The 14,997-nt window shown below is 42.4% G+C and overlaps 1 non-coding gene across 1 annotated transcript; it reads right to left on the bottom strand.

The window, feature by feature from the left end:
* Nucleotides 1–2,208: 2,208 nt before the first annotated feature.
* Nucleotides 2,209–2,327, bottom strand: LOC120616386 (5S ribosomal RNA). The gene has a single exon (XR_005656591.1). It is a non-coding gene; the product is annotated as a 5S ribosomal RNA (ribosomal RNA).
* Nucleotides 2,328–14,997: the final 12,670 nt, after the last annotated feature.

The raw sequence follows: 14,997 nt of genomic DNA, 5'->3' as shown, positions 1-14,997 counted from the left end.
CGCGGGCACAGGCACATGTTTGTTTGAGGGTAGGATGGGGAGCTGCGATGAGGGATGGAGCTGATGAAACCAGATCATGAAGGATCTTATAAGTAGGGTGACCATAGGCCTATTGTCCTAGCATACTTATTAATAACACTCCCTGTCACTCTCAAAAGTGTTTGGATGACATGGTAACCCTATTATATGGTAAGCCTACTTGTAAGACACTAAGGAGTTTGAACTTTATCCTGGAAACAAAAAAGAGCCAGTGAGGGTTTTTAAGCAGGGTAATGACAGGGTCAAATTCACGCAGTTAAAATAGATGGGCAATAGTGCGAAGAATGGATTGGGGTCGGGGAGCAAGAGTGAAAGAGGGGAGATCAGTTAGGAAGTCATGCAGTTGTCCAAGAGGAGATGAAGGCAGCCATGGCAAGACAAGTGCTGGTAAAGAGAAGAACAATTTGCAATATATTTTGGAGGAAAATGCAGCAGAACTTGGTGATGTTTTGATGTAGGGATTGAAGGAGAAGGAAGAGTCCAGGACAACTTCCATTTTTCTGGCTTGAATGCCTGGCAGACACTAGTACTCTGGAGTATGGGGGACAATGCAGTTCAGTTGATGAGCTATGAAGTTAAGGTGCCTTGGAGGGACCTCACCAGGAGGACTCAATGGCAGTCAGTGCAGCCAGCAGAGAGATTGAGGTCATCAACACATTTTTGCAAACATACCCTCTCCAGATAACCATGAAGTGGCGGGGCTATAAACTAGGCTGGCCTTAAGTATCTTGGGTGTTCGAATCCAAAGGACAAGGGAAAGTGGAGGAGGTTATGGAAGAGGAACAAAATTAGGGAACAATGAAGAAAGGTAAAAAGGGTTTTAAATGCACAATATGAAACTCTGGGTTATAGACTACTTAAAGGAGAAAGATAAATAGAAGCCAACAAAGAAGCCTCTAAAAGAAAGAGAAGTTGGTCTTTTTAAAACTATAATTTACAACAGCATTACGGACAATTTGGAACATGTGTGTAAAAGAAGCCTTAATCCATAATTGGCCTACCCATCACGATGATTATTTTGGTATATTTGGAATGTATGCATGAGCAAAGCAAGAGCAGCGGCAGCAAGATAACTAAAGAAAATCTGCAGTAACAGTTTAACAGGGTCCAAGGTCAGACTTGGAAGGCTATATCAGCAATCCAGATAGAGAATGGCAATCGGCCTCATTGAAAAAGGGGACAAGGGCTTCAGAGAACAGAACAGAGAGTCCCTATGCCTTTGTTTAAATTAAAATATTTACTTTGAGATAAGTACAGATTCAGATACAGTTGTGAAAAATAATACAGAGATCTCATATGCCCTTTATCCAGCTTCTCCCAATGGTAACATCATGCAGAATCAACAAATTGATAGAAGTAGGAGGCAAGCAATGCCACCATCACCACAAGGAGCCCTCAGTTGCCATTGTACAGCCACAGCCACTTCCCTCCTACTCCCTGACCCCTCCTTAACCCCTGGCTACTACTAATCTGTTCTTCATATGCATGATTTTGTCATTTCAAGAATCATAGAGCATGCAACCTTTTGAGATTGGCTTTTTTTCTTTTTTTACTCAGCTTAATTCTCTGGAGATTCATTCAAGTTTCATCTCTCAATAGTTTGTTTCATTCACCCATTGAAGGACGTATGTGTTTCTGCTTTTTGGCTATTAAGAATAAAACTGCTATGAACATTGATATAAGATTTTTATGTGAATATAAGTTGTTATTTCTCTGAGATAAATGCCCAGAAATGCAGTCACTGAGTCGTATGGTAGTTGCATGTTTAGTTTTTTGTTTTTTTTTTTTTAAGTAACTGCCAAACTGGTTTCCACAGTAGCCGTACCATTTTGCATTCCCACCAGCAGTGCATAAACGGCCTAGTTTCTCTGCATCCTCACCAGTCTTTCATAGTGTCACTATTTAGTTTTTTGGCTTTTGTTGCACCATTCTGATAGGAGTATAGTGATCTCTCATTGTGGTTTATTTGCATTTCTCTAATGACCGATGATGTTGAACGTATTTTCATGTGCTTATTTGCCATTCTTTATAACCTCTTTGCTGAAATGTCTGGTCAATTTTTTTTTTTTTTAGGTGAGGCAATCCTTGGTTGACCTCACAGATTGCAAGGACCTTGTCAGCTTACAATCCCTTATTTTTTTTAATTTATTTTTTATTTTTTATTTTTTACACCTACAGCACCTGGTCTTCCTAGGTGGTCTCCCATCCAAGTACTAACCAGGCCCGACCCTGCTTAGCTTCTGAAATCAGATGAGATCAGGCTTGTTCAGGGTGGCATGGCTGTAGACTGGTCAAATCTTTTCGGATCTTATTTAAGCCTTCTGTTTTAGCTGGTTGCCTCTGACACCACTCCAGCATGAGAAGCAGGGATGGACCACCACCTCATGACTGCCAGCCAAGGGGTCAAAGTACAGGTCCCCACCCGGCCCCCATTGACAACCAAGTAAAGGATCTCCCCCTTACTGCTAGGAGTGGATGGGAGTTCTGGCCTCCACTAGGCCTCCACTGATACCTCTGGGCTAGGAGGGTTAGGAATTCTTCCTTGCTGCTCCCCAGATGGCCTCCCCTGACACCACAGGGTGGGGGTGTGTAGCCTCATTACTGCTGGGTGATGATGAAAGTCTTAGCTCCCCACTAGACCTTCTGACAACACCCAGCCAATAAGAGAAAGGTCACCTCATTATTACTTAGTGGAAGTGGAAGTCCAGGGTCCCCGTGCAATCTCCACTGACACCCCTGGAGAGGGAACCTCGTTACCACTCAGCTGGGATGAAAGTTCCAGCTCCCTAGGCCTCCTCTCACATTCCCTGGCAGGGGGCATAGGTGGGAGCTTGGGGGTGGGGCATCTCCTTACAGCCTGAAGTTGAAGTCTCTGCTCCCCACTAAGGACTTTGCTGGATCAGAAAGTAATGCTGACAGGAAAGCCAGCCTGTCTCTATAGGTTGAGATCTACCTGGCCCCCTAGGTCTAACACAATTCTACTTCCTTCTTAGTATGGAAGAGAAAAGGCCCCAGGGAGTCCCAGGCTAGCAGGACTCCATGCTATAGCTTGGCCTCTGTGAGTCCTTTCCTCTTTCTGGCAAATGATACCAGCTGTCATGCCCAGGCTTGCCTCAGTGAAGCCCCAAGGTGGCTCCCAGTACCCCAATTTGGAGGTTAAGGGGAGTTGTAACTAAATGTCCAAAATGTAGTTTGACAAAACCTTCATTTTCAACCTATGTCACTACACATTTCTGTGAGGAGAGAAGGAAAGAGTATTTTAAACAGAGTTAAATCATTACAGCTCCCCAAAGTTTGGGGACTGACTGGCTACTTTCATAATTGAATGTAAATTGTGGACTTCTGATCCACCTTGTTCCACTGCTGAGAAACTTCCTACAGCCTCTAGATGGTGTTGTCCTTCTCTGTACAAACAGCAGAGGGCCTCATGAGTACAAACTCAATGTCACTGGCAGATACATGGGAAAGGAAGTTTGCCAAGGTTCTAGAAGCACAGTAAAACTTTAACAGAAGAGTGCAAGAAAATTGGCTGTTCAGCTTAATGCTCTCAAAAAAAAAAAAAAAAGATTTTCTGAGTTAATAGGGGTTAAGCAGAACCTTCTTATTATGTTTCTCCTCGTGGTTGAAAATCCATCCAAAATTCCCAAGTCATCCTCACTGCCTCAACTAGTAATATGATCCTCAGTAGGGTTTATTCTAAATAAAAATACAGGATGTCAAATAACAACTCAGGATATTATATATTTTTCAAGAAATGAGGCAGATGGAGAGAGGAAGGCAGACTAGCTAGATCCTCAGGACCTGAGGAACAGCATAGATATGAGTTCCCTGGATTTTCTTTTGTCCTCATTTATCCTGGACTGGGTGCTGGAGAGATAGGCAATCCAGAAATGCCAAGGGGCACAGAAAAAAAAAAAGCTCTAACCAAATCCAGCTCCAAAGGAGCAGGAAAGAGACATCCTAACAAGACAGAAAACTTATTGACAATAACCACTCTATGGCAACCAAATACCACAAAGAAATCCTGCCTTGCCCGCCCCACACAAGCAAGACCTAGTGGGAAGCCGATTGCCACCCTCACCAGGCTGTAAGGAAGTTCCGAAAGCCCCCACCAGGGTGGTTTCAGAAAGACCTAGCATGAGGCCGGGGCTTTCATCACCAATAGGTGGTAAAGGAGGCCTCTCAACCCATAGTGTCAGTGGTAGCACCCCAGCCCCTCCCAGTGGGGGCCTAGTGAGAAGCCTGAACTCTCACCTGTCACCTGCATCTGGGTATCAACTAACGCTGAATGGGGATCCTGGACTTCCAGCTCACATGGCTGTTTTGAAACCACGTCCCACCAGCAGGGTGTCTGAGGAGACTGGCTAAAACAGAAGTTTTAAAGAATATCCAGAGTCTCATAATACTCCAGATGTCTGAGCAGCAATAAAAAAAAAAAAAATTACTCGTCTTTCCAAGATCCAGGAAGATCTCAAATTTATTGAAAAAAAGATCATTAATAGATGTCATCACCAGGATAACAGAGATGTTAGAAATATCTGACAAAAATTTTAAAGCAGTCATCATCATAAATATGCTTCAATGAACAAATATGAACACACTTGAAAGAAATTTGCAAGTCCCAATAAAGAAATAGAGATATAAAGAGAACTGAAAGCTATAAGAACTCAATGGATTGACTCAACAGCAGAGTGAAGGAGCCAGAGGAAAGTGCCAGTGAACTCAAAGATAAAACAATAGACATGACCCATTTTGAACATTAGAGAGAAAGTGGATGGGAAGGGGAGGAAAAAAACAAACAGAACAAACAGAACCTTGGGGACTTGAACGACTATAACAAAAATATCTAACATTCAAGATACCAGAGTTCAGAAAGGAGAGGAGGGGGAGGATGAGGCTAAAAGGATACCAGAAGAAATAATGGCTAAAAACTTTCTAAATTTGGCACAAGAAATAAACCAACTCATGCAAGAAGCTGAGCGAACCCCAAACAGGATAAACCCAAATATAATCCACGCCAAAACACATTACAGTCACACTTTTAAAAAACAAAGACAAAGAAAAACTCATAAAAACAAGAAGAGAGAAACGACATTTTACCTATAGTAGAAAAACAAGTCGAATGACCAGATTTCTCATCAGAAACCATGGGGACAAGGAGGGAGTGCTGAAAGACATTCTTAAATGAAGAAAAATCAAGGGCAATTTGTCATCAGCCGGCCTATTGTGAAAAAATGGCTAAAGGAAGTTCTCTACACAGAAAGGAATTGATAAAAGGAGGAATTGAATCTTTGAATATCAGGAAAGAGGAAAGAACACAGTAAGCAAAAACATGGGCAAATAAAACAGGCTTTTCTTCTCCTCTTGAGTTTTCTAAATTACGTTTGATGGTTGAAGCAAAACTTCTAGCCCTGTCTGATGTGGTTCTCGATGTTTGTAGAAACAAGATTTTGAACAATTATATACTTGTCAATTATACTTCAATAAAACTAGAAAAAATTAAGATTGCAAGAAAAAACAATTATATTATAAATGAGGGAGAGTAAAGGGACATAAAAAGAGATAAGATTTCAACATTCAACAAACTGGTAAAATGTCAACACTAGTAGGCTGTGATAAATTATGTATATTATATAATGTTTAGAGCAACCACTAAAAAGTTATGCAAAGAGTTATGTAAACACCTAAAGCACTATAGATAATTAAAAAAGAATTCTAAAAATGGCACAAGTAACCCACGAGAAGTTAGGAAAAAGAACAAAGAAACAAACAAACAAAATCAGAACAAACAGTAAACAATAAAATGATGGTCTTGATCTCTAGCATATCTAGCAAATAATTATATTTGATGAATATGGTCTAAATATACCAATTGTAAGTCTTGGATTGGTATAGTGGATTTTAAAAAATGAAAAAAAAATACTGATGAATGTTAACTAGACTTATCATGGTGATCATTTCACTATATATATATATATATATATATATATAGTGAATATAATCATGTGTATATATATATATATACATGAATGAGTATACTGTACACCTGAAACTAATATAATGTTACATGTCAATTACATCTCAATTTTATAAAAGATAAAAGAAAAAACACTAGACACACAGCTAAATTTGAATGTCAGGTAAACAATGAATAAATTTTTAGTATATTATGTCCCATGCAACCGCTATCTTAAATTCACCACAGCTACTTGTTTTCTTCCCAATTCCTCATTTTTCCTAAAAATCAGTAGCAAGGAGAAAAATAAGCAGTTGTTTAACTCCTGTGTTATAGGAAACTGAATTAATTGTCTATGAGGTAGATTTCTCTCACAGGATTATTGTGTGGATCAAAAGAGCTAATGGAAATGAATGCCCTTTGCACCCAAGAGTTGCTCAATGAATGTTATTCTCCTTCTTAAACATCAAGGAAAACTTTCAGACATCCTCAGCTTGGCTGTGGCTCAGAGAAACAATCCAGATCACCCCCTGAACTCGGAATATCATTTTAGTAACGAATGGTTTCATTGAAAAGATAAGACATGGTTAACAAAAGTCCAGGCAGTACAAAATGTGTATAATGAAAAGAAAATATCTCTCCTACCCCAGACCACACAGTCCTACACTTCCTCTCCCTAGAGGCAACCACTGTTATCAATTTATTCTTCCAATGGAGTTCTATGCATATGAATGCCTATATATAACCCTCGTTTTTCCCACCAGAGTGAACATACTAGATGCACTGTTCTGTACCTTCACACACTATTTTTAGCTTCTAATTGACTGGCTGCAGTGGAATACAGGCGGTTGATCCCGAGAGTCTTCATGAAAAACAGCCCTTTGAAACTTGTCGCTACTGCTATTTAAGGATGTTGTCAAGGATGTCGTTCATTGTGTCCCACAGCATCCTCTCTGAGGACCCCTGGGGAGGAATTCCTGTCTGATCTTAGTACTGAGAACAGTTGCGCTTTTGAGCAATGAGTTTGTTTTTATCTCCTGGACATTGTGAATTGTGTAACAACAAGGTTTCCCCCCTTCCTGTTGGCTGCTAGAAAGCTTAGAGCCAACTTTTGGGCCTACCCTTCATAGGAGCAGAGGATTTTGTGGTATGCATTTCTATACTTATTCTTGGCTCCACTTTCTGCCCACTCTTGTTTTTCTATGCTTAACTTATGCTGCCTTGATTTATCTTTGTAAGCTATCTGATTTTTTTTCCTGAGAAAAGGTGAAATGGCATAATTAAATAATCACCTGGCTTTACTCATTCCCTACCTCCAGTCTCCACCCACCCTTCCTTTAACCCCCGTTATATCCTTTCATCAGCTTCCTGGTGTTCCCCTCTGTCCTGCTTGACAATTTCTCCACCTCCAACCTTTTACTTCAGTCAGTCTTTATTGCTTTGGGGCCTTGGTGAGGGGTGGCTCTCCTGCTTGTTATTCCCTCCCACCCCCAACCCTTGCCATAGTCCTTGCCTCCATATGCATTGTGGGCAGCCTCTCTATGCTCGATTCGATCATTCTAGGACTGAAAACTCTGGCTCCTGGCCACAAATTAGGATTATTCTCCATCCACCCAAGGTTCCAGCTTGTCACCCTGGCAGCCAGACCTGCATTTGATAATGTGAATAGTGTGTGCTACAAGTTCTCACAGGCTCAGTTTACTTCTGGACCCAGCTAGGCAAAGCTTAAAGGGAGGGTTCCAGAGAAAAGATGAATTTTGAAGAGAGCTACATCCCAGGGAAGCTATCTTTACTTCCCAGATGAAGGGTTTAAAGGGCCAAGAAAGCAGATTGGTCTCCGGAAAAGAGCACGAAGTCCCTATAGAAAAATTAGGAGCCTTGAGTTCTGTTCCCTCACCTGCCATTGAGAGGTTAGGCAATGTCTGGACGAGTCCTGTCCCCTTCTTGGGCCCAGTTTTCTAATCCATAAAAATAGAAAGATTAGGCGATTTCTAAGGACCTTTCCAGCTTTGACAGTTCATGGTTATATGCTTCCTACCGCTCTTTTTATGGCCTCTACACTTCCCCCTTCCCCTGAGAGTTTCCCAACCTCTGCTATAGCTAGTCTACATATCTAAGCAGATTGGCTGATTCTGCCCCTGTTGGAAGATGTATTCTTTCCCTCTTGTCTGCTGCTTCACTGAATTTGCTCATAAGACACTTCTACTTGTTGGCCATAGAACAGAGGTTTCTGCAATTATCAATTTTCTAAACTGGCAAACATGCTCCTATAGACCAAGAGTCCCTGACCCCAAAGCATGGACCGATATGGGTTCACGGCCTGTTAGGAACCAGGCCACACAGCAGGAGGTGAGCGGTTGGCTAGAGAGCGAAGCTTCATCTGTATTTGCAGCCACTCCCCAGCACTAACATCATCACCTGGGCTCCACCTCAGATCATCAGGCATTAGATTCTCATAGGAGCACCGGTCCCTGGTGCCAAAAATGTTGAGAATCACTGCTATAGACTATAGTATTATGAATTCCATTTTAACATAGTAAGAAGTTCAAGGGAAGCCCAGCTGGAAGGTCTGATGGGTCCACTGCTTAGCTAGTTAGTTGCATTTTCCTTTTGATGCATCTGTAGTATTGCCTATTTTGCACTGCAGCATTGCGGCTGGTCGATGAGCTGGATCATAATGAGTGCCATTTCACTGTGATAATAATTAGCACAGGGATTATTCTCATCAGAGCTGAAAGTGCTCAGAAATTAATAGTTGCCCTTTTTTATGGAGTGGAAATACATATTTCTTAAATTCAGAAATCCTTCAAACATACAGAATAAATACAGAAACAATAATAACTGATTCTAATAGTTCATAATTGAGTGCAGTAATGCACCAGTTCTGTTCAAAGAACTTTTGATGGAGTAACTCATTCTTCACAACAACCCAATGAAGTTGGTACCATTATAATAAACACCTTGGTCAAGGTAGCCATGACCAAGATATAACAAATGTTCACTTTTTTTCTGTATTTACTTTAGATCCTTTAAAAAAGAAAGAAAGAAAAAGAAAAAAACAAAAGAAATAAAACGTTAAAGAAATAGTTAACATTTTCTCTATCCCATTCCTCTACTATCACCCTTCTCATTGGCAAGCATTATTTTGAAGTTGGTGATTAGTGAGAGTCTTTCTTTACATTTTTATAATTTTATCATATAGTATAAACCCATTAAAAATCTGAAAAATTGATTTATAGATTTATTTTTTTGCATAAATGGTGTCATGGTTTACATTTCCTTTTGAAACTTGAGTGGTTAATTTTGTACCTTGCTATAGTGGATGACCTTGTTTACCTAGTTTCCAGATCATAAATCGTCAATAGTTAGGGCCCATCTAGACTCACCTTCACCATAGAGCTCCTAATTCCATACAGTCTTAGGCTTCAAGAAGTCTTCCCATCAGTGTTCCATGGACCAACTTTATGTCCCTTACAACAGAACCAAGCTAAATAGTTCCCAACAGGCCACTAGCTAGGAATTCTCTCAACTTCCAACCTGCCTCCCACCAAATTATCTATATATGTCTTTTTTGACTACCTTAACCTTCTTTCTTCCAATTTCATCAATCCCCAGAGCTTCAGTGATTATCTATTGAATGAATGACTCACAAATCTATACAGCTCAGACTTTACTCCTGCTTTCCAGGCCTGTATATCTATCTGTCTAACTGGACACTGTCTGAATGTCTTAAAGGCACCTCAGATTCAACTTGCTTCAAGTTGAACTATTTCTACCCTCTCTAAAACAAAGCACAATTCTTGAAAGAATTGTCTACACATATGATTTCAATGTCTCACTTCGCATTCACTCTTTATTTTTAATTAATTTATTCTTCAACCCATTCTCATCTAGCTTCCATCTCCGTCACTTCACCGAAACTGTTCTTGTCAAGGTCCCTAGTTCCCTCCAAGTTACCAACTCAAATGACCAATTGTCTGTCCTCAACTTATTAGGCCTCTCAGCACCAGCTGTCCCATCAATCACTCACTCCTTGAAACTTTTTCTTCATTTTGTTTTTGTGATTCTTCCTCACTTTCCTGGTTTTCCTGCCTCACTGGTTGCTCTTACTTAGTCTGCTTTTCAGGGCCCTTCTCATCTTTGTGATCTCTAAACTTTGGAGTACACAGAGCTTTGTCCTCAGAGCCCTCTTCTCTACCCATACTCATTTTGATGAGGATCTCATTCAGTCTCATTGCTGATGAACCCCAAACTTTCAGCCCTATTCCATACCTCCCCTCTAAACTCCAGACTCATATTTCCAATCACTTATAGAACATTTCCACTTGAGTGTTTTATAGACTGTCCCAACCAATGTGGCCCAAACTAAGCTCAAGTTGTTGCCCAAAGAAGACTTCTTTACCTCAGGACATGGCCCTAAGCAGAAACCTAGAAGTCATCCTTAGAATGTTTTCCCCAACTTCCCACACCATGTCTACCACCAAATCCTGCCTATTCCGCTTCCTAAACCTAGACCTATTCCTAGACTTCTCACCACCTCTACAGTTACTACTGCTGCAGACAATGGGCAAATAATAAAGGATCCGGAGTAGGGGAATTGATATATTTGCTTTATCAAATATATTTGGTTTTTATCCGCCTATTGTTCACAGCAGTAGTTTTCAAACTCATGTTTCAATGGTGTTTTGTTTAAAACAGTGGGACTTTTTTCAAAAAAATTTTTTTTTTTTAAACAAAGAAACAAACCTTTTAAACATAGGTAAATTGGAACTATTCGGGCTGGAGTGGGGCAGAGACCCTATAGCCTCTCCCACTCAGTGTTCTCCTTGCCCCTTCCTCCCCTCTCACCCCCAGCAGATACTGGGGTAGATCCACGGAGGCCGCTCTGTGGAACTTTAGTACTCCAGGAAATGCCATTGGAAAACCTGCAAGACAAAGTCCAAAGCTCTTACAAAACAAAGAAGCCACCAATAGTAAGAAAGCACTTCTCCATGCTCTAGGTCCTGCTCCCCTGCCTATCTCATGTCTTGCCACCCTATCATTCTCCTTATGCTTGGGCCACAGCCAACCACTAGCATGTCCCTCGGCACCTCCAGCAGTTTCATCCCTTAGTGCACAAACATCCTGTTCCCTGAGGGAATGCCCTGTCCTCCCTACCATGCGTCAATCTGGCAAACTTCTCTTTCAAGAATCAACACAAACCAGCACTGCCTCTGCAAAGTCTCGCCTTGCTCCTCAAGGAGGATTTAAGGAGGCCTTCTTCAAACTCTCTCAGCATACTCTGAGCCTTGCATTTTCTTGGCTCAGGTGCCTCGATGGCAAGGGATCTTACTCTGTTTATCTCTGTATGCTGCGGATGCCTAGTTTGTAACAAGTGCCCAATCAGTGTTTGGAGAATGGCCGAGGAGACTGAAGTAATGGTCTTGACCTTATTTACAGACCCTATTAATATGTTGCTTTAACCAAAAGGACTAACTAGATAGGGCTATCTTTACTGATAAGCATGAAATACACTGAGACTGATTTCTTCTCTTCCAGCCTGGAAGTCATAAACAATGTACCCCTTCTGTCACAGGTTTCTGAGGGGGAAGAGAGGCTTTCTTACAGCCAGCTGCTGTTGGCAGCTTTCCTGAGCCATTATCTGGCCTGACTAGGAGCCCCACAGGACCTCTAGGTTATCATGCACACAATAGCTACAATGTGCTGGGCAGCAGGAGTGAAGAGAAAAATCTCTATCGTCTCTATATTGTTTATACTAACTTAACAAAAACATTGCACACAGATGGAGGGGCACAGTCTAAGTAGACTATCAACACAGGGAAGCGGGTGAGGGATGGTGGAGAAGGAAGCCTATCAATTCAACACCATCCGTTCCCAGAAAACATACTGAGGTGGCTCCCACTATCTCCCAAGTGTTTTTTGTTTGTTTGTTTGTTTATTTGTTTCATTTTGTTTTTTGTTTCTTTTTGTGTGTCATCAAAGAGGCAGTGAGAGGGGACTTACAAATAACAGTTCCCATTTATTTAGCACTTGCTACGCACCAGGAGCTACACTGATGGCTTTGTACATGTTAATTCATCATAACCCCTTGAAATAGATATTACTGTCATCTCCATTTTACAGATGGATAAACTGAGGCACGGTGAGGCCAAGTAGCTTGCCCGCTTTTACACAAGGAATGAGCCAGGATTCCATCACTGGCAGTTTGACCCCTGAGCACATGCCCTTAACCACTGCACCACTGTCTCCCACTGTACACAGGCCATTGTAGCTGTGGTCCTGATCCTTGGAGAGCTCGCAAAGAAGGCAACCAAAGATTGACATGGTCTTCAAGGGAAGAGAATATGACTAGAAGTACATAGGGCAGAAATAGAAAAGGAAAACAATACAGGCTCACCAGTCACAGTTGGTGCTGGGGATCAATGGCAACAGGTTGGTGGTAGGGTGGAGTGAAATGAGAAGCTTTTCCTAGAGTTGTTGACAAGTGCGCTGACACGAAGCAGAGTAAAGGCACAAAGCTAGGAAGGTGAGTTTCCTCTGAGGAAGGCCAGGCTGCTAGCCTGCCATGGGGAGTAGGGAAACAGCCCCATCCTCCACTCCCACATAGATATCCCTAGGAAGTGAGAGCAGAGACTTGAACAGATACCTGTACACCCATGCTCATGGCAGCACTATTCACAATAGCCTAAAGGTGGAAACCCAAATGTCTATCAATGGATGAATGGATTAACAAAATATGTTTTTACATTCATTCAGTAAAATATTACTCAGCCTTAAAAAAGAATGAAATTCTGACACATGCTACAACATGGATGAACTTTGATGACATTACGTTAAGTGAAAGAAGCCAGACACAAAAGAGTCCACAGATATGAGGTACCTAGAATAATCAAATTCATAGAGACAAATGTAGCATAGTGGTTACCAGGGGTTGGGGGGAGTTAGGAGTGGGGAGTAATTGTTTAATGGGTACAGAGTTTCAGTTTAGGATGTTGAAAAAGTTCTGGAGATGGATAGTGTTGATGGTGGCATAGTAATGTGAATGTACTTAATGCCACTAAATCGTACACTTAAAAATGATTCAAATGGTAAAAAAATAAAATAAAATAAAAATAAAAACGCCCAGTAACAGCTTGCTTTACTGAGCTCACAACCCAAAAGGAATGGTGGTGGGTGTTGAGGTCCAGGGACAGAACCTTAGATGGCGGAAACTGGTCACCGAGAGAGAGAAGTAGCAGTGAGTGTGCATTGCCTGAAGAGAGCGCCAAAGAGCTCCTGGATGGTGAATTTCTTCAGCTACCTCCTTCATCCACCCCACCCCCGGTCTGCATGTGAGTGCCTGTACACACACACACACACACACACACACACACACACACACACACACACACACGTTCATCTACCCCACACCAGAGCAGACATTGTCTGCCAGCCCAGCAGAAGCAGCAGTTTGGTATGGCCTGAGTCCCAGGGAGTCCTGGGGAATCCCAATAACTGAGCAAAGGTTGTGCTTGCCTCTCTCAGCTTCTCTAGGGAGCACGTCCTCCCCTCTGAGGCCCAACCAGTCTGTTCTCCAGTGAAGAGATTGCTAAGAGGTACTGCCTGTCAGGTCCTCAGGATGGCCCTGCGGGAAAAAGAGGGAGCCCAGTCCAGTGGAAAGATCATGGACTCTGGATGTAACAGACTTGGATTCAAATCCTGTTCCTACCACTTTGTTATGCATGACTTTGGGCACTGTATTTAACTTCTCTGTGCCTCAGTTTCCTTTTCTGTAAAATGTGGTTAATAATAGTACAAGGATTTTTCTTATACTTGTGAGGATCAATAAGATATATCAAGTGGTTATAACAGTGCCTGCACATAGTGAGTGTGAATTAAGTATTAGCTAGCATTCCCCCACAATATGGTTGTGATGGTTAAATGAGAATGGTTGAAAGCTCCCAGGGCTATATCAGCACTCAACAGCAACAACTATGATGTTTATACCAGAGAGCGAGAACCTGAGCAGTCAGATTCATGGCCAGAGGAATGTGGAGACGTTGAGTGCTACTAGAGAAAGGAAAGCCATGGTTGCGGTCTCTCAGGAATACAGAGAAAGCCAGTCTCCAAAGAGCACGCCTTGCATCCTCCCTAAGCGATTGCTTGGTGGCTCAGACCACTCAAGAAGGCATGGGGAAGGAAACAAAAAATCAGCAGTACATACTTTGGTCTTCCCTGTGCGGGACGTCTTCAGGGAAGGGGAAGGGGAAGGGGGTGGGTCCACCCAAAGTCTCCAGAGACCAGCTGTACAGTAAAAGCCACTGTTTCAATTCCTCTGCTCTTGGTGTCTGCTTGTTTTTGTGTCTGGAGAGGAAAGGCATGGGCGGGGCTCTGCTGTACAGCACCAGGAACCACAAACCCGCCCCCGGTGTAAGGGTACAAAATGTACCCAGACTGCAAACCACACCCTTGTGGCTTGAGGAGGCCCCCGGGGTGGCTTGGGGAACTGTCACACTACATTGTTTGAGGGCCCTGTGCCTAGCAACTGGCCTGGGATTCCATTGCGCTCAGACAGTGGGATGTCCCAAGGGGCCAGGACTGAGTTAAGGGACCTCCTGTCAAAGAATCACCCAGCACCAAGGATCCCTCTGAGCTGAAGAGAGTCCATAGACCCCTGGGACCTTCTTGGGGCCAAATTAGATCTGGAGTTAGCCTAGGAGAGCTTCCAACCTAAGGCCACATGAGGGGACACTCCCAGCCATAACCAGACCCTTCTCCACTCCCAACCAATTTCGGCTCCATCCCCCAGGAGGCCTCATGAGGGTTCCTGGAGCACTGAAAAGAAGGAGACAGATGAGACATTTGCAGAGCATGGAGACAGCTTCCCCAAGTCTGAAGTGACTTGGAAATGAAAGAAGATTGGGAGCGAGCCAAGCCCACAAGAAATGGGGTAAGAACTTCAAGTCGGACAGGTTGGAGGAAGAAGGTCCTGCAAAACCGGAATGAAATTCAGTGGAGACAAG

This window comes from Pteropus medius, unplaced genomic scaffold (assembly GCF_902729225.1).
Source record: "Pteropus medius unplaced genomic scaffold, Ma_sr-lr_union100, whole genome shotgun sequence".
Taxonomy (NCBI): domain Eukaryota; kingdom Metazoa; phylum Chordata; class Mammalia; order Chiroptera; family Pteropodidae; genus Pteropus; species Pteropus medius.
This window is presented reverse-complemented; position numbering and strand designations above follow the sequence as displayed.